The sequence below is a fragment of the Lasioglossum baleicum genome, chromosome 5 (assembly GCF_051020765.1).
Source record: "Lasioglossum baleicum chromosome 5, iyLasBale1, whole genome shotgun sequence".
NCBI classification, from domain to species: domain Eukaryota; kingdom Metazoa; phylum Arthropoda; class Insecta; order Hymenoptera; family Halictidae; genus Lasioglossum; species Lasioglossum baleicum.
In genome coordinates this window covers 18,149,375-18,169,646 of record NC_134933.1, presented here as the reverse complement: position 1 = coordinate 18,169,646, position 20,272 = coordinate 18,149,375, and the positions used below count along the sequence as shown (strand labels likewise).

Sequence of the window (20,272 nt, the reverse complement as noted above, 5' to 3'; positions counted from 1 at the left end):
ATAGAAAGTCGTCTCGATCCGCAACATCGGGTCGCGTCATAATGAATTTATTAAGTGTCGCTGTTGCAATTGCGTCGGATTTTATGAAGTATTAACCGTAAGCTGCTCGTACAAATCGCCGATATTACCAACTTGTTCCCGCGTTGCGCCAACTTGGACGGAGAGGAAAAAAAATGATTCCACGGCATCGTTATGGTTAATTTACAGCGCCACGGCCGGGAACGAAATATTCGGCGCCGGGTACGCCTTTCGCGAGATTTGATCGAGTCACGCGAAGCCTCGGAATCATTAATTAATCGTTTCTCCGGATCAGGGTAATAATTTCAGCGTAACTAGCCGAAGTGCATAATTTAACGGTACCGGTGATTGCATGTAAACACATGCAGACGCAGAATTTCGCCGGTGGCAGCGGAATTTTCACAGTAATTTAGAGAAACCGTTCGATCTCGTCAACCACCATCCATCGGGAGACTGTCCTGGAAAAGTCGGTGGCATTTCCGCAATTTTAATAATTTTCGAATAAACCTTACAGCACTTATAGATGAAAGTGTACACTTTCAGGTGTATATTATGATTTTTCGATGGCAAATACTTTTTTATCGAAAAACGTTGTCAAGGATTCCATGAACGCTTTAAGGTCATTTAGGATGTGAGCAACACATGTGTGTGCGGTTTGTTTTTATTGAAAAAAAATGTTTTTTGCACGGCAGTTTTGACGCTTCGAGTCGAAGGAATTACGAAGCATGAAAAATCGACTAAAAGGCGTTATCTGACCGTTAATTAGCGGGCTTCTATCGAGCGTGATGAAGCTCGTCAATGTGCAACCACGATCCGCTGTTATTCGAGGGGCTTCGTGCAGCTCGTAGTCTCGATCGTGCGTTAATGTTATGGCATATCATTAACGTTACCCATGCTTATAATGCGTGCTCACTCTCGAAGGCGGGTCACCGTATTTGGCTTATTGTTTAATTAATGATTGCGCGCGCGCGCGCGTCCCACCCGTGTCTACACTCTACACCCGTTTCTGCCGTCTCCGCGATTACGCTAAATTGTATCTTTACTCGCGCGCGACAATTTATTTTCAGCGGACACTTTTGTCGCGGAAATAAGTTACTCTCCCTCTTTTGTTCTTTTTTTTCTTTGTGTCAGCTGGCCATTCTTTCCAGTTACACAGTTCGCCTTGCTTGGAACGGCTCTAGCCTCGCATTTTTCTAATTCGTTCTATCAAGCAGCTAGAAGACCATTTGTTTACAATCGAAAGCTTTATAATTTTAAATATCCTGAGGATATTTCAAGAATTCAGGAAATTCTTCAGGTATCGTTTGCATTCGTGATCAGCGTTTGTATATTTAATGGTGGATCAATTTTATGCTGATTTGACTAATTAACCCTTATCTAGTCAACCAAAATGTATAGATTATTAAAAACCTTTCTGTATTTAACATGTTTGCACATATTCCCATTATATGACTATAAATTAATATACATAAATTGCGCGCCATTTCTTTTGTGGCGAACATAGAGTAATAATCTTTCTGACAATTGGCATCAGGAAGTATTGAGGTTTAGTCCTGGAGCATTAGACGATCGAGCAACGCATTGAAATTGTAAAAGTTCACTACAAAAAATTGTGAACATTTTGCAGAGACTGTTCGAAAAGTCCCGCACGTCTTTTGGTCATCATAACGCACTATCTCGCAACACTGTGGTGCACTTAATCATAAAATTTGGGGATAGTGGTTCAATTCTGACCGCGAAAAGCAGTGGCCGATTGGAAGAAACTAGAGTCACATCTATTCACAACAATGAAGTTAAATTCAAACATTTTGAAGGGTTATTTTAAGTAACCAAATAGTTATTTGAACGTTGATGATTGGCTATAAAATGATAAATTTCTAACCGGACCGCCAGAGAGAGAGAGAGAGAGAGAGAGAGAGAGAGAGAGAGAGAGAGAGAGAGAGAGAGCAGTAAAAATAAATAGCAAAGAGTTCAGAAACATGTTTGAAAAATGACGAGAACTTCCTGGAATTCTTACAAAAAAAGTAGCCATAATTTTTCATGGGTATTCCGAAAGAAGGCTCGATTCATTTCCACCAGCGTGCGCAGACCAAAAATAGAGACATCATGGAGTGAAAATCGTTTTCCCGGCTCGAGGGGCCGAGTCATGAATATGGAGAAGGTGGCAGTGTTCCAGTGGATGATTCCCGCACGCCAATCGAGTAACTCACCGGTTGACGTTTTCCTGCATTAGGTTGATTCCGGGTGCCTCCGATGATTCTCCGAACGGGAGAAAGGGGAAAAAAAGGGACAGTCCAATCTCGAGGGCGATCTTAGTAGCCAGATGAAATAAGATGGAACGCCGTGCCGTGCCGTTGCGTTGGACGGACGTGGCTCGAGATTTAGGAGGCTTAGCGATGCTCGTCGACTGCGGCAGCCCTTCGAACGCATCCAGTCCGTTTTATGGGGGCCTCTTGTCTAGGGGCCGGGCCCCGAAATTGGAGAGTGCTTGACCGTCTAGGGAGGGTTCTAGATTCCAGATACCGGAGGAATAGGGTTTCTCGCTCGGAACTAGCAGGTGGATACCGTCCGAGGCGTGTGAATGCTCTTCACGTAACGGGTGTCGAATATTACCGGACACCTGAAGCACTTTCGGGGTGCTCGAGTCCATCCAAATTCTCTATCCTGTCATTTTCACTGCATTTAAAACGCGACTTGTTCTATCTCACCCCATTGGACAATGGCATTTTCTATTTAAAATGTCAGAACTGCCCATGAACATGTAAAATTTGAATCTTAGCGTCTGCTGTAGAAAAATTTCTAACTGTTCTTCTGCGTTGAATAAATGAATTGTGATAACCCAGCTTTCTCTTTCATTGAAACTAATGAAAACGAGTTCTTAACAAGTTACAAATAATAGCGATATTTTCAAAGTTGCCTGATATATTCACCGTTTTCTGTTTCATCTACTCATTTTTGTTGTAATTACATAAAATTTTATAAAGAAAATTAAACCGGCTTCGAGAAAACGCACTAAAAAGTATGAAATAATTTCCATTTAATTTATGTGAATACACACGAACTTAAATATAATACAATGCACTTAAATACAATTCCACAGCACAATATTAGCACACACGTCTATACTGACTCGACCAATCGAGTAGAATACAATTGGACTAGTATGTTTGCTTCAGCTAATCTTTCATTTAGTTTCCCGACGAGCCGATTTCTACGGCGAATCGTTCAGATGTGAGAGAAAGATTCGAGCGATTAGGACGATAGGGAGTTTTCAGCGGAAAAAGGGGGCAAGAGTTGTTCGAATGGCCGATCAGGTCCGATAAGATTTCGAATCGTTTTCCGGTCGTTGGAGGGTTCTTCCGGTATTCTGAAATCGACGATTGTCTGGCAAGCACCGCTGTTAACCGGACTTTTACGATCCGACCGCTAGCTCGGATGGCTCGGAAAGGAACAGGACCAGGGTGGAAGGGAACGGCTTGAACAAGGACGGAGTGGAGAAAGACAGCGAAACGTGCGTAAGGAGACATTTCCGTGGCGTTGTTTGTATGCCGCTCGCGATAGCGTACTCGTACACACGGTAACGACTCCTTCGCGTTTCCGGTACGCGTGCCGGCGCCATTTTCGTTCCACTTCGAGCCGGAACGCTCTCCATAATCACGAAATCGTTCAGACGTCGATTTCAAAACGCTGCGTTCAACCGAAAATATAATATTCTTTCATTATTTATTAGAACATTCGTCGTATTAATATTTTTACGTTGGTCACACACACATATGGATGAAGCTATTCTTTGGTCAGGTTTGGAAATTTATTTTTATTGTGACATGTATATTCTACTATACAAATGCGAATTTTTATGCACAATAAATATTTTCTGCATCCGTTGCAACGTTGCAAGGTATTAGAATCAACTAAAAATGTGTTTCTCCCTTAGAAATGTTAATAAGTTGATATAATAATACATACATCCATCATAAATTGACATATGTAATAATAACCTAACCATCTTGCACAGATGTTGACGTGATAAAAGTTATGTTATTTTCCATCGGTGCATATTTAAATCTGAAACCTCGGAATTAAATTGTGAATCGAGACTTTAAATTAAATGACCCTGTGATTAAATGTTAATCCGCTACAGTTTACTTTAATCTTGTCTTTTCACTGAAAAGTAGATATAGAAAGATATTGATGGAGACTGCAAGCAAAATTTGACGAGGGGTGACCTCAAGAACAGCATTGCAACGAGGCGGAATCGGAAATGCATTATTGTCGTTGTAAACTGGTTTTCCGGTGAAAAAAAGACCGGAGTGCGGACATGCGAGACCGATGCGCCATTTTGTTATTCGTCAATCGGACTGCGTCAAAGGAACGCCGCGCAATTAACGTGGAATGTTGCGCAGTTCCATTCGAGGGGTGCAATTATAACACAATTGAACGACGCGACGGCCGGCTGTGTTCGACGCGACGCAGAAAAATCGAATCCGCACACACGAATTTCACGTGCGCGCCTCTCGATGCAATGGGGATCGAACTGTGTCCGCATGGCCATTAATATCCGCAGTCTAATTATAATAACCCGCGCTCAGACGTGGTAATAAAAATATCTCTCTACGTCTGGATTTTCAATTTTAAGAGTCTGCTACATATGACGTCGCCGGTATAATTTCCAAACGTTGAACACGACGCAATTTTTATACAATGAATCGTAAAAAATAGACCTAGGATCTCGATGCAAAATAAAAAGAATGTTTGCATCGATTGCAAGACAAAGGCGCTAAATAAAAATGGTATTCTTCTTTCAATTATCCTATTAAGCTGAAACTAACACGTTGATCTCCTTAAATACTTTTAACATGTCCCCTGCTTTAAATTGTGCGTACCCATTTTTGTCAGAAATGCATAAAACAAATTCTAGAATCGTTAACAGACCATGGTTAAACGTCGGTTCTCTAAATTCAGCGAATCAGAGGGTTAATTGTCGTTCACAGAAAATTCAGATTGGCCTCATCTGACCAGGAAAAAAATGAAACAAGCGGTTGCAGAATCGAGAGTTGTCGATTGCTCGTTCGAGGAACGTTCCCGCTTGCTTTTCGCGTAATTCTCCGACGTTCTTCGCCGCCACCCGTGAAAGATGAATATTTCACAGCGAATGTTCGGCACGGAGAGCCTGTAGCCACGCTAATGCCTTGTAAAACAGCCGGGAATTTTGTCGAGGCGAGCCGTGTCGAGTTCCTTTCGGTCACGGATGGAATCTCTTCTCTGCCGCGGGAATTAATTCGAATTGAAATCCAAAAAGGGAAGAGATTTAATTACCGCAATCGGGGTTGTCGACCGTCGATGAACTTTAACGGCGCCGCGGCTCAATATCAGTATCGACTCGCATACTCGCCGGGAGACGTCCTCCAGGTATCTGGGTCCCCAGCGAAACTATTATATTTCCTTGTGTGCTTTCGGTATGTCTTCAATTATAGGAAATATTCCTCATGCGCGCATTTTACCCGCTGCCTACGGTGTGTATCGATGAAATTCCTTTTTTATTATCTACGGACTCTGAGTCACCTGAGATAAGCCACCTGAGTCATGGGAGATGGAAGAAATGCTTGGGAGGAAAGCCGCTTGGTTCCGTGGCGTTCTCAGCCGATGAGCAAAGCTTTTCTTTACGGATTCCAGCGATTCGATGGTCAGATTTAGATTTTTCAAATCGAACCCTCCATTTCGCTACACTTACCATTTTCTTCCAACGCGTATTACAATTCAAACTTTAAAAGACTCGAAATTTCCTACTTTCCAACATCCCAGCATTTAAACACCCTGACATTCAAATATACAAGTATGCAAAAATTCAAACATTTAAACATACAAACTTCGAACATCCTAACATTCAAAGATTCAACTCGCCCCGCGTTACCTCAGTTTTACATTCTCGAGGAAAGAATGTGCGGAATCAGATATTATAACTTTTCATCAGACAGATTTTTCACCATTGTATCATTAGTATCATTAGGAAATAAGGGTGGAATTAAATTCATAGTTGAAACTGGGCAACAGATGAAAGTTCAATGGAACTATCATCGAAAGTGTAGACGTTCTTCAGATTCACCCTGTGTATTGTGAGAAGAGGCACACAGTATTCAAGAAAGAAAGAAAGGTGTCTTTGCTATTCGAGAAAGGTAAAAATGGTAGTTTTCATGGTCCGAGTACGGCGAAGCGTCTAACCGAGGCTGTTAAACGCTATCGAGTCCCTCTCCTATAGTTTTCCTCCCCTCCTTCGCTGTATCTGTCGGTCTAGAATGCATCGTAGGAGATTATACTGGGAGGAGCCGACTTCGAGATGCTTTGACTGTCCAAGATAAGTTTCCATGGGCCAGTTTCGTTTCTGTCCGCTCGCATAGACAGGTCAAAAGGGACGTAGTGTCTCCAGTGTGTGGGTGTGCCCATGTGTGTGCGTAGAACCATGGAAGAAAAAGCACAAGCCATCTCGTAGCTGTGGGGTGCAGGTCAGTTTTGTGTCGGCTGTGTTACGCTGTTGGTGGCAATGCATAGGTCCTCGTGCTGCACTCTTAGCTTTTCTCTTCGACCCCGGAATCAAGACTTCGCTAATTTGGTATGTAGACAGTAACACACAAAGTAGCACCGACTGGAACATGAAATCTTAAATACACAATCTTCTAATAAAGGCACAACTCTTCTGTTAAAGACACAATTAATTTTCAAAAGCACATTCGCTCGGTATTTGTTACTTTAGAGACAACCATTGCCATGCCAAATAGCAGCATTGGGTATTCAAGGGTTGACTGCTGAACCAGTGATTGTAACAGAGTCGCAAAAGTAATCTTCTTACTTTTATCTGGAAAGCCGATCGATGTCTTCACAGACATTTATTTATGACTATCGTTGATTACTTATGATGCATTTGTGGCTTTACAAAATCTTACTTTTCTCCAATGTTTAGAGACTCAACAGGTTCGAAATTATAAACTAATTAACCCTTATATGTAGTATGTTCTTTAGAAATAATTGTACAAAAGGTATTGCGGGGAGACTGAACATTTATTCTACACTTTATTTCGGCCAATTGTATTTGATTCATAATCTGACACTTTCAAATTACCAAATTACCACACAATCATACAGAAGTCAAAGATTTTATGCATGTACATGCATGGGAAAGTAAACTGGTTGAATTTTTCCCCAGAATGATTTAAGTTGCTCGACATTCTTGAGGTTTAGCGGGCGTTTTTCTGTGGAGTTTGAAATTCGAGTCCCGTGACCCGATATCATATTTCATCGGCCAGAGATTCGCATGTTGCGTAGTGTGTATCCAAATAATTAGTATCACAATCGAACCGTAACTGGCGAACGGTTCGGCACGGGCAGTATTAAAACTAGCGTTACGTGATTAGCAATGATAATGGGCGATACTAGGCTTTTTGCCGTTAAACATTTGAAAAGATCCACGGACAAAAACTGAAGATGGTATCGGTGGCCGTGAACGACTGTTCCCGCTAACGAATCCGAAATTTATTCACAACACCAGCCGATCCTGTCGGCTAGAAAACAATTTACAAGCGTTTCGCGTGCTGGATGATACCGCGCGATAACGATCAGCCGACTGCGTTATTATTCAACGCTTTTAATGGTATTATCTTCTATAAAAGTAGCTGGGAAACGCTAATGATTAATCCGCGAGGGCCGGCCGGCACGAGATGAACTGATACACCGTGTATTCTCACAGTGGATACAATTAAAGCCTCTGTTAGAGCGTGACTACACGTTCTCCTGGCTCTGATGTAATTCGCCCAGTAATCATCGCTATTATTAACCAATAACGTGTAATTAGCTGTATAGCTGTTTAGAGCGAACGATATGAGACAAATGGACGCCCATGCCGTGCTTTATAATCTATCGTTCATGATCGTTTCTACAACCAACCAATGAACGTGTCGTTACTCCCACCATTGCACTACGCGTTGCATCACTTTGGCAATTCTTTTTATATCAGAATCTTAAGTACTGGTAGAAATACAAAACTTCAAAGACTCAACGACCCAAAAATTCAAAGATCCAACGATTCGGACAGTCAAAGACTCAACGTCTTCAGATTCAAAGGCTCATCGATTCAAAGATTCATGAATTCAAATATTCAGAAATTCAAATATACAAAAGTGACAAATATACATAAATTCAAACATTTTGAAAAATTCAGATTTACGAAAATTCAAACATTCTAAGATTCAGGCACTCCACAAATATTCAAACCGTCACAGATCCAAACATTGGACATTCTCAAAAAGTAATTTCAACCTTTAAAGACTCTAACATTGAAACATTCCAAAATTCAAACTTTCAAAGACTCAAATATTCTAACATATCAATTTAAACACTTCAAAATTCCAATTGAAGACGTAGTAGGGTAATTCAGGAAGTTGTAATATTTTCAATATTTCGGGATTCGATATTCGGCAACTAGCAATCATTCGTTCGAATATCGACCCGGCGATTTTCGTATCTGGCACGAAACATTAGTGCTGGCGGACTACTTGCCGAAATTGCCCCATAAACGGGATCGTTAGAAGTACAATAGGCCCAGAGCAAACTACTGGTTCTCGACTTCTCGATGGTGCCTCGGCACGGTGCAGGTTGCAGGTAGACCCTCGAGGGTCCAGGTATCTGGAAAACGATCTCGAACACACACCGTGTAACCGAGCCGTGGAAAGTTAGTGGGGACCTCGCGCATCATGGGTACAGGTGCATAAGGTGGACGATGAAAAAACCACTCGAAATCCCCTAATCCCAGAGAAAGAGCAGGTCTCTTTCGTAGCCACGGGAAAAAACGTTGCAGGGGCGTGGTCGACCCTTTTAGCAGGTTGATTTTTCGAATTAGGGGCTGGCTTTCGGGTCCATCCGAAGAATGGAATTTTTTTTCTCGCGTTTCAGATATCCCGACTTCTTCCGTGATGCTTTTTTTCTCCCTCCACGTTCGAACACGTCCTCTATCAGTTTCCTCATGTATAAACAGGAAAAACTAGAACCTCCGAGATTGATCCAATATCTTCATTAATTATTGCTCGCGGACCAGTATCGTTAATCATCATCCACTTGCGTTCCACATGCGGAAATTCTTTCGTTTCGTGTGTTTGCTTCCTTCGTGGTTTTTAAAAAAGCTGTTTTTTACTCGATCCTGATACGACGTTCAATTAACCTTTCGCTAACGTCGAACAAAACATCCGACTGGCAATTACTGTCGAGTAATTACTCGCGAGCTTGCGCATTCAGGAAAATATGTATGTTTACGAAGAGTATGTAGTGGTAGTCGAAGTAAAAACGCTATCTTATGTACGTATCGAATAAAATACTACATATTTAGGTAAGGTATTCTGATCGATTCTGATACGTAGAAATAGAAAATAATCAACATTTCATTCAGTGACGGTAAAACTACGAGACTCGTCAAAATGATGGGTTGAAAATTAGTTATGTTGTGATTATTCAAATTGGAAATTTATACAGGGTGTTCATTTGAAAATTTCTCAGCCGAATATCTCGAAAAGTATGAAAGATATTGAAAAAGTGTCCAAGGTTTTCGTGGGGGAAAGAGGGGGGCAGTATCAGTTTTTTATTTGGGTGGCGTTTTCAAGGTCATTTGAAGGTCAACTTTGTTTTTTAAAATGGAATCCTACGAAAATTACTGGTCTTTTTACGTACAATAAGATCCCATAATAAAAAACAAAGTTGACCTTCAAATGGCATGGAAAACGCCCCTATTTCCCCTCGAAATTCTTGGACACGTGTTTTACACTTTTTTATAATAATATCTTTCATACTTTTCGAGATATTCGGCTGGAAACTTTTCAAATGAACACCCTGTGTGTAGTTATTCAACGGAGGGTTTAATCACCCTTATATGTATATTCAGAACATCTTTGTGACAATCTATTGTCATCTTCACTGTTAAAAGTATAAATGAAAGTTCAGTTGATTATTTTATATTTGGTAAAAAGCAAAACAATCCATCATTTCATTAATATTCTTCTAAAATATCATCACCTCTTGTACCATATGTGTTTAATTATATTGCACTTTTATTCGTATTTAATATACGCCGTAATAAATCGTTCCACAAACATTATATTCACAATTTTGATCGAATATTTTCTGCAATGGGTAGTACAGTAAATCTCTCTCTATAGACTTCATAACATTTCCATTATTTAATCGAACGTTCCACACGCAACAGCATTCTTGCACTCTTCCGAAAGTAATTGGAAATTAGTTTTATTTGTTCGTGGATCTAGCATTAAATCTGAAAGTGTTTTGAGCATCGGTGCCACTTGGAGGCGCCAGGAGAGGCGAGAGCAGCATGGGCGGGAAAATCGTCGCCGCGAATTATTTATTAGCCGACAGGACCGTAAACACACAGGCCCGTTGTTTAACGTCCAATGTACCGGTGCGTTGGTACGCTGATGCGGCGCCGCCCACGCGGTGCACGCATGCAACGCGTGCACACGCGAGCTACGTCGGTGCAACTCCTTTAACGGGGAAATTAGTTACGAGCCCGTGAGACTCGCGTACGAACGATTCCGCTACCCCCTGATTACGTCAACCTCCTCCCGTGGCTCTGTGTACTGCGATTTTTTCGCGCGTTAATCGACACGGCGCGGCGGACATTTTATGCGTTGTTTATGGTCGTCGGGATCACAGTTTGCGGAAACCGTCGGCGGGATCTCTTCGCACGTCGTTGGATAATTGAATATTGTATTCGGCGAGGTTTTATGATCCCTGGGGGTGTAAACGGACGTAAAGCGTGGGGAGAACAATTAAACTTACGTTCCTCGCTGTCTGCACAGAGATGTGGACGGTGATAGCGTTGTTAGCGTTAAGTATTCTTGCTCTTAAACGCCCCGCTCCGAGTAATTAATCTCGGAGATACGAATCGATTTCTTGGATAAGTTCTACCACTCTCCAGCTGAATATTTTACCAAACTTTGTCATGTCACCGGGCCTTTTTGCAATTTTAATAGAACGGTGAACGGTTGAAATATTTTCGAATACGAAGATTCAATCATTCCGAAATTTAATGCTCTAAAGACTCGAAGGTTCAAACATCTAAAGATTCGAACATTACAAAATTCAAACCTTCGATGATTCGAATATTCGAAAATTCTAAGATTCAGAGGTTCGAGCATTTAAAAATTCGAGCAGAAAAAGCTGGAAAGGGTTAAAGGGGACGTTGGCAGGCGGCGGGGGTGAACAGAGGGGTCGTGCTGCACAGTTTAAACGAAATCAATTACGAGCGGCGACAGGCCTGCCGGCGTAATCCGTTGGTTGTTACACGGCCGATGCCATGCGACGCGTCGGCCTCAACGGGGTGCCCGCGTCCAATCGGCTTCCAGGTATTGCGAAACGCCGTTGGCATCCAATCAGCCCCGCTGGATCGTACCTCTAAGCCGTTGTCATTACGTTGAATTAGTCTTCGGGGGTTTCGTAGGCCGCGGCTCGACCGTCGGCTATCCATAATCCATCCGTGCACGGCTGAATCGCATCGTCATCCTTCGATATTATCATAGCAGTCTTTCGACCCGTCCAACCATCGAGAAAAACCGTTCGTTGATCCCTGAATTAACTTAATTCTCCCCTAACACGTTCCTATGCCGTATCACTGCCCATAAGTCACGCCAAATCGGAACAATCTAGTTTCAACTTTGACTTTTCATTGGGGCAATTGTGTTTTCGCTCAGATCTTCCAAGGCCAACATATTTTTGAATGGGAGGTAGCCATTTCTATTCGTGTTTCGATATCGGTCATTTAATGTTTTCGCTACAGATTGACTAATTATCATAAAATATTTTGTTACACTCTTTCTTCTGCTGCCAATATATTTTCCAGGCTTGAATTTGCTATAAAATTATACGTTTCGAACGTATTTAAGCGAACATATCAGCATGTGCCACATGTGGACAAAATAAATATTCATTTCCTAAGCAATGCTAAAGTTTGACACTACTCTAATGTGTTTAATTCACGCATCGAGAGCCAACAGAAAATCCCGAACGTATTTCGGAACATCTCGAGAAGATTTCTCGGAACAGCCTGTATTGCGCGTTTCGCTAACACGTTCCACCATCAAGGTATAATAAATTAAAGCCTCGAAGTGGGCCGGGAGCGCAGAAACCGCTGAATAAATCGCGCACGCACCGCAAACAATGTAGCAAGGCGATTTTCGTGCGGCCGACCTGCGCGGAGTACAAGGAAGCGACGGCGCGTACGCAAAGAGCGAGGAGTTCCCTGAAACACTAAATTGCTCCTAATTTCACGGTCGAAAGCGAGGCGTCTCGCAAAAAAACCGCTCGTTAGGTGATTACTAGCCTGTCGACGAAGAATACACAACAGCGATCAAGATGTAAACGGGAAGAACTTACTGTCAGCCGATAGTTTATCCTAGCACCCGAGACCTAATTATCTCTTTCTCTCGGAAAAAAGGAAGCGAAAAACGGGGAGAGACCGTGCCGGAGAAGCCTAAACGATTCGGTGGAAAGCCGCGGTGACGTATTCCGGCATTCTTCTCACGAGTTCTCGCGGCGGTCGTATAAGGATCCGTCGAAAATTCTGTGTTACTCGCGAGAGCGATTCTTTTGTCGGCTCGGCTCGGTTTAATCGGCGGTTGTCGCATTCTTGGTTACCGGAAACGCCGTCGCCGGGGCCCCTTTCCCTTTTTCTTCCGAGTGGTAATGGCGGGCCGTGCCGCGCGGTCCCACACGCATAATTATCGCCGACAAACCAGAAGATCCTTATCGGCAGCCAGCGTCATAATTATCACCGTGCCGGTGGTCACTTACGCGTTACACGGCCACGCACATACCTCGCATTGCTTCGCTCGAATTCCGTGGCTGACTGCCACCGACAGATGCACGTAACTCGTAAAGCTGCCCCCGTACAGGAAAAAAAAACGAAACGGAAAAAACTATAGGGGGCCCCATGGAGGAAGGGAGAAAAGGCATCCGATTCCCGTTGCGACTCGGGACCGATCGCGATCAGGAATCGACCGGAGACCGACAAAAATCATCGACTCGGTATTTCGGCCCGCCGATAAACACTCGCCGCGGCCCCCGTCTGACCATAATCGTTTTAATCTACTTGACGCGTTCCCGGCTCAACGCATGACTGCCCGCTGCTGCCTGCCTGCCTGCCTGCCTCTCAGCCTATGCGTTTCTTTTTCGCGATCTCGACGGAATTGTTACTACATTCCACCGACGAGAACACTCGAGACCAAGGTGCCTGGAAAATAGGAATGCGAGCGGATTGGGATGGGGTCTAGCTCGATGTGTGGTTCAATGATTTAGCTACCGATAAACTACCAATCCAAGAATGGCGGATCTTTTTTACATAATTGACTGCGCGCGGAACCGTTTATTGCTTCACCTATCAATTTTTTAGAAACATTTTTCATGACATTTCTGGTAGACGCATTAATTTAATTGTCAGGACTTTGTACTCTGGACGAAAGAGTTATGAAACTGTTCTGCAGGTTTTATTTATATTATGGAACATTTTTGAAAAACGTTCTCGTGTCATAAATTCGGGTGAAACAAACAGGAGAAGTTTTAGTTTGAATGGGAGCTATGAAACATGAAAATATCAATTTTCCTAATTCAAGAACTATATTTTGTAACAAATTAAAAGTTCTCGCCGTAGATACTTGAGCAGACAGTTCACATTTCAAAGCTTGTTTGTGCTTCATTCATGGAACATAAGTCGTAAAAGGATCCTGATCGTTTAGCGTTAATGTTTCATTTGAAATACCATCTTCAGTTCATTTGTGTTTAAACTGCCGAATTTGTGAAAATTGTACATACATGCGCCATCAGTAGTCTGATTCCCATCAAGTTAAACTGAACTGGGTGAGAATCTTGCAAATACCTTCTTTACCGACAGAGCGACGAAATAGGGGAATTTTATCAGTGGGCAATATCATCTCCTTTTAGGGAATGGTCTCCCCTTATCAATATAAATTATTTTCTATCTCCTTATCATGCCATGCAGTGAAATACGGAAACCTGGATTAGTTATTTTTAAACTGTAGACTATAAATATTAAATTTGGACAATATCAGCCACCCCAGGAAGTATTTATTTTGCAACCGCACTTCAACTTTCAATCAACATGTTATATAAATGTTTACAAAACTCTAACTGACAAGTTAAATCACTCAACAATTAAAACACTCAAATAAGTATGTGTGAACACAGAAAACAGTGAAAATCCTGAGGGGTGAGTTACCCTTGCGCCGGCAACTCCGCCGACAGATGTCGCCAACCTGCAGTCTAGTAACTTCCTTGTCCTAGTAAAATCGATGCCCGAAGGGCTGCAGATTCCTCTCCTACCAGTAGATGGTATCACAGAAAACGCAAACACGTTGTAAAAAATTCACACACAATGTCATCTACAACAATCCTCAACAAATACCCCACCCCTAATTCTCAAACACTTCTGTTTCAAAAAAGAAAATTAAATCATTCAACGAAAAAGAATAGAATTCTTTGCTGCTGTTCAAATTCTCAGCTTCAGAAAAATTCGAAGTTATCCAAAAATATGTTAAATACTCAGTTTCACTGGCATTTTCATCGATATACCGCTCGTTCGTCGGAAAATCCGAGAAGAAGTATCAACCGTGATGCAAAGTGCCAGCCGCTAGATGGCAGCAGAGTGTCCGTCCGCGTTGAAACGTCGGTCGAGGAGCTGCCGGAGCGTCGCTGCGGAGAGCCATGTTCCCCGGAAAAGCAGTGGAAAATCGTCTGGGGAGGCCGGTGGAAAGGGGGGCGGAGCTTCGGCGCGTGGAACGCTCTCAGAAGAAGTGGGAAAAAGGCAGCGTGGCTCCGCGCCTGCTCAGTTTTTTCCCCGGCGATCGTTGCCTCTCACTTCCGCGCACGGCTAGGCGGGGTTTAAAAAAAGATTTTGCAGCCGGCGAGGGGGAGGGTGGAGTCGGTAACCCGCGAAATTCCGGAATTCTGCGTCCCTGAGCGCGGGGGAGGAAGACGAGATGCAACGCGGGAAGGGATGAAGGGGAAAATACGTGTGGCGGTCGGTGTGCGTTCGCCGCTAAGACTCGGGTGGGAGGCAGAGGGAAAGTGGCGAAGGGGAAACTGGCAGCTTCGGGCGAACCGATCGAGCTCGACAACAGTCAGTTCAACGCGTGGCAACCCTCTCTTGAGACACTGTCCTGTCCAAGCGATCTCTGTATCCGTTCGTCTCGGAGATCGGTGATTCCCGCGACGTACTCTAACTGAGAGAGAGGACCAAGATACATGTCCGCGAGGTTCACAGTGATCAGTGTTCGCGTTGGTCTGGTGCAGGCCGTTCGGAAGATCGTGACGATTGTATCATGATCGGACGGCGGAGTCTAAGTTGGAAGAGCGGTTCAAAGTCCCCTGGTTCGTATAATTCTATCTGTCACGCACCTCTCTCGATGTGCCCCGCGAGAGGTCCAGAAGAGGGTAGCTCTCGGTTAGGTGTCTCGGTAGCGAACGTGGGATCACGTGGCCAAGTGGTAGGAAGCTAGTGACCGATTAACGACTCGCGCGATCCTCTAGACCAGATAGGTGATCTGGCTAGATATCTTTGTCGTGCGCTGCGTTCGATTTGAACTGTCTTCTCGAATCAACGACGCTTCGCAAGGAAGATAAGGACACCGGATCTTCGTGCACGGCGGAACTAGTGATCAGATTCGCGGGAAATTCGTCAAGCTTTTCTAAAGACCCTATCGCCCATCCGCTCTCCCCAGAACGGAGCGTAATCTATCCGCTGGGAGTGATTAACGCTCGTCGTTCTTAGATACGAATATGTAAATAAAACGCGGTGAACGTTCTGCATCGGCGATAGCGCGGCACGATAAGGCGACGACGACGACGACGACAACGACGACGACGACGACCTTGTCCGTTCTCTCCCTGTCGCGTTGCTCGTGCCGTTCATCTGGCTCGCTGTGAAAGTGCTCGAAAAAGTCCCGGGGCCGGATAAAAATCCTCTCGCAGCTCCCGATAACCAGACCATACTCGCAGCATGGAGAGCGCGTGACGTGTGCTGGCGGTGTTACGGTCCGCCGTCCCCCACCCCCGGGGCTTGTTTCACAAACATCCCCGCCGAAGTGGCCGCTACCCCCACACGGGGCACCGGCGTACAGCTTATCGAGACGAGGACGGGTCTATGGGCGAGCACGCAGGCCCGAGCGCAACGGAGCACGTGCCGCACCGGTGGGGGTGGAGGAGGAGCGATAGCGACGGAGGGGAAGGTGGGAGCACGCTGCGAGGGGAACTGAACTCACCCCCGCAGTTATCACTCCCCTTCCACCAACCAGTGCGACGCGTCCTCTCCCATACAGCGACGCCGACGACGGGATCTTTGTTGCCCGCCACGCTTGAGCGGCGTCCCGCCGGAACGTTTGGATGCTGGTGCCGCCCAGCGGCGACCGCGGGAACCTCTGCCAGTCTGTGGAGGGGGTACTGAGGTCCTGGTGGAGGTAGAGTAGCCGGCCGGTGGGGGTAGAGCATAAAAGATCTGGTGGGGTGAATGCAGAGAACGGAGCGAGTAGCAGGACGGGGGCACGCTGGCCTCAGGACGCGCAGAACGTCAGAGTGGGTCGAAAAAGACGGGTGTCTCCTGCTCTCTTTCTCTCCCCCTACCTCATTCTCTCTCTCTCTCTCTCGCTCTCTCGCTCTCTTTCTCTCTGTTTTACTAGCTAGCTAGCTGGCTACTCTCTCTCGCTCTCTCTTTCTCGCCGGCCCTCTCTCTTTCTTCGTTTCTTTCGATCGCTAGTGTTTCTCTCTCTCGCTCTTGCTCACTCCTCGCGGCGAGGCAGATAGAATGAGAGAGAGAGAGAGAGAGGCCGATGGCGGGGTGAGAGTCGGCTTACTACGCGGTGAAACGCTTCCACGGCGTTCAGTCGTCAGCGATCAGACCGCCGGGCAGTGTGAACCTTCCTGGGCAGTCTCTCTTCATCCAGTCCTCCTCTGCTACTTCCCTCTTGGACACCGCGCACCGATAACCGCTTCGGAAAGCCGGAGGATCGGTTTCGCGATGGATTTACCCGAGCTTCCGGTAGTCGAGGCCAGCCTTGCAACCGTCGGCTGCCACCGAGAACCATTCGCTTTTTCACCAGAACGTCTCTTCGTGAAACATCATTCAAATATCATGCTCTCGTCCGACTACGGGCAAAACACTTTGAACGTCTCTTGGTGTTCGAGCCTCCGAGGGTTCGGTACGATCGACGACGACCCGGGCTCCCAGGGAACTCGAGATGTTCGGGAAGATCCACGACAAACGATATAGTGGTCGATTAAAACCTCGCGAGAAGCGATCAATGCGAAGAAATCGCGGGGCAGTCTCTCGGATTTCACCCTCATCACCCGAAGACGAACTCTAAGCAGATTAGAATGCCTCCGGCTCCTCCGGATCTGTCTTATCGAATCCGTACCAGTGACGTCAACTCTCAGTGAAGACGCAAGGACGTTCGAACGGTTTGTGCGATACCGTGTCGAGCCACGTGGTGCTCCGAATCGTGTGAACCGACGTCTCGCTCGATCCCCGGAGAAGGCCGCTCTCGATGATCGGCAGTAGCCCTGAGTCGACGGTGCAACCGCTTGAAGATAGTATACCTTCGCCAGGTATGTGGTGCCGTTTTTGGATCGTTACGCAACGACGAGCTAAGATAACCGGTCTCCTCTATCGGCGAACTGAATAAATTATTGCACTGAGTGCGGGCTAGTGTATAAAGAGAAACGTAAGCGAGAAAGAATAATGTGTGATAAATAGTGGGCACGAACGCGACGCAAGCGACAGACAACGACTGTCGCTGTGTCGCTACAACTCGACGGCATCGACAGATCATCGGTTTTCGAGAGTGAGGTAAGAGACACTGCTTTAATAAACTCGACGAAAATTTCCTTCGCGTTACCCGGTTCATCCCCTAACTCATTTAAAACGACCTCGAGCACTCGGTTCACCTGGCCGATATCTTGTTTAAGTGAATATGGTAGATCTAGGTGTCTTTGGGTACCAGTTCCCAAGGGTCAACGGATTCCTCGGATCCGGACAAATTTGTCCGGTCAAACAAGTCTCGGATTTCGATGACACTCCCGAGCAAACAGTTTCCCAAGTGGAAACAGATCCACCTGTTAGGCAAACGGGCTGACCGCAAATCTTCGTCCGAAACTGCGGCTCGAGAAGAGTCCACCTGTAGCGCGAACTGTCTCTCGCGTGTCCCGAAAAATTTGCCCGCATCGAACAAAAACTGGAGCACGTGTTCCCGTGGTTCAGGTAACTGCGCCCTCCGGTTCGGTCGCATTGTATCTTCGAAATAGCGATGCTCCTCCTAATCCTGCGCTCGCTGGATCCACCAGTCAAGTGCTCCATTCAGCACATCGAGGGAAAAGCGTCTCAGACACGTGCGACTACCTGTCCGAAAAATTCCATCGTTCGGAAAGAGATTTTCTCAATACACGGAGAGATTCCTCCACCTTTCAGTCGCAGAAGAAGCATTCGTGATAGAAGTCGATGTCGCGTCGAGAGAACTATCAGGACTGCTATTAATCACACGCGATCAAGTTGTTAGAGCCGGATATCTCCGGCGATACTTTACGAAGTCCCCGTCACTCTCGCATAACCGTCGTATTTTTCTCCACCGTCGAGCCGAAACGTCATCCTCCATAATTCATCGGCGGAGCGTTTCGAAATCGCTATTGCGTCGAGTTTCGAAACAGCTTGATCGGCGCACAAGTCGTTTTGAAATGTAATTTTTCGGCGGAACGAACGGAATTCTGGAGAAACCTCTCGAGCCAATTGAAATATGCGAATCCGCTTCGTTTCGCCGGCGAGAAACTCCGCGCGGTTAATTGACTGAGACCCGCGATATACGTTTGCACGTATCTTTTCCGTTCGGTTTTAGTTTCATTGGAATTTGGTTTCACTGAAATGCTCAGAATGTGAAACGCTGGAACACGATTGTCGATGGTCTTGCACGAAAGATCTGCCGTCGGACGCTGCACGGGAATTTGTCTGCGTCATTCGGAATGATTTCGCGATGGTGATCAATTATACAGTTAGTCGGTGTAAGAATTAAAATTTTTGCGAAATGATCGACAGTGCTTTGATTAAATGGTTGACGATTATAAACCGTTAGAAATTATTTCGGAGTTACCAGAAATGATAGAAAAGATAATTTGAGTTAATTTTGATTAAATATATTCTTTTCTAGTATTCAGTAGATCCTGTTTATTATTTCATGATGTGCTCCAAAATGTACAATATTGTGTGTTTGTAGTGTTTTTACATTTTTACATAGAAGTTCAATGAACTTTACAGAAAATATTTAAAGAATATAAAAATGAGCAACTATTCAGTGAAAGATTTATTTAGAAACAGTGTCGTCGTTTTAAATTGTTCGGAAATAATGATAGATACTCTAAATTTCGTAGTTTATACGTTCCTCATCGCGCCAAGTCGAGAAATAAGACTTGTTTCCACAAAATTGATTTGTGTATAGAAAAATCGCCTTTCTTTGACAAAATTTAATATACCCGATATTGTAATCTTTAATATGCTTCTTCCAACACCATCGCATTAGTGAAGGTAGAAGCATGTTTATATTTTAGCGTCAGTCACAAGAAAAGTACCAAATCTGTAAAAACTCGGGTCTCGCAGAGTTAAAACATTAAATCAAATGTTTCGAAATTCTGAATCAATTAAACTCTTAGTGCTACCTTCAACGAAGATCGTGTATATCAAGGTTTCTTCAAAATTTACAGGATCAGCCACAATTTTGTCACGCTACCGTAGTGCAGTTAGAAATTCTGAAATAATGATAGCGAATCAAAATTTCGAATCAAATAAGACTTACTTCCACAAAATTAATTCACAGTTAGAAAAATCCGATGATAATAGAAATACAAAATATCAGATACTGTTCTCTGATCGTCGATATTCTCCTTCTAACACTATCGCGTTGCTAAATGCAGAAGAATGCATTAATTTTAGCATCGGGTCCACAAGAAATCCAAGTTCAGTACAAAAGCGCTCGGAGAGTCAAAAAATTGAATAAAACGCTTCGTTATCCTGAATCAACCAGTGCTATCTGAAGGTTTGGAGGCCTCTTGAAGATCGGTAGGATCGGAAACAGTTTTCTCTGGCTACCGGGTACAGTGGTCGTCAGACATAAAGGGTTGAGTCGTCTCGCAGACGTTCCGCGGGCCCGGTTAGAAA

The 20,272-nt window shown here is 44.6% G+C and overlaps 1 protein-coding gene across 2 annotated transcripts in view; it reads right to left on the bottom strand.

Moving 5' to 3' along the window:
• Mesr6 (misexpression suppressor of ras 6) overlaps nt 1-20,272 on the bottom strand; it is a 764,580-nt gene that overhangs the window by 162,260 nt on the left and 582,048 nt on the right. The window lies entirely within an intron of this gene.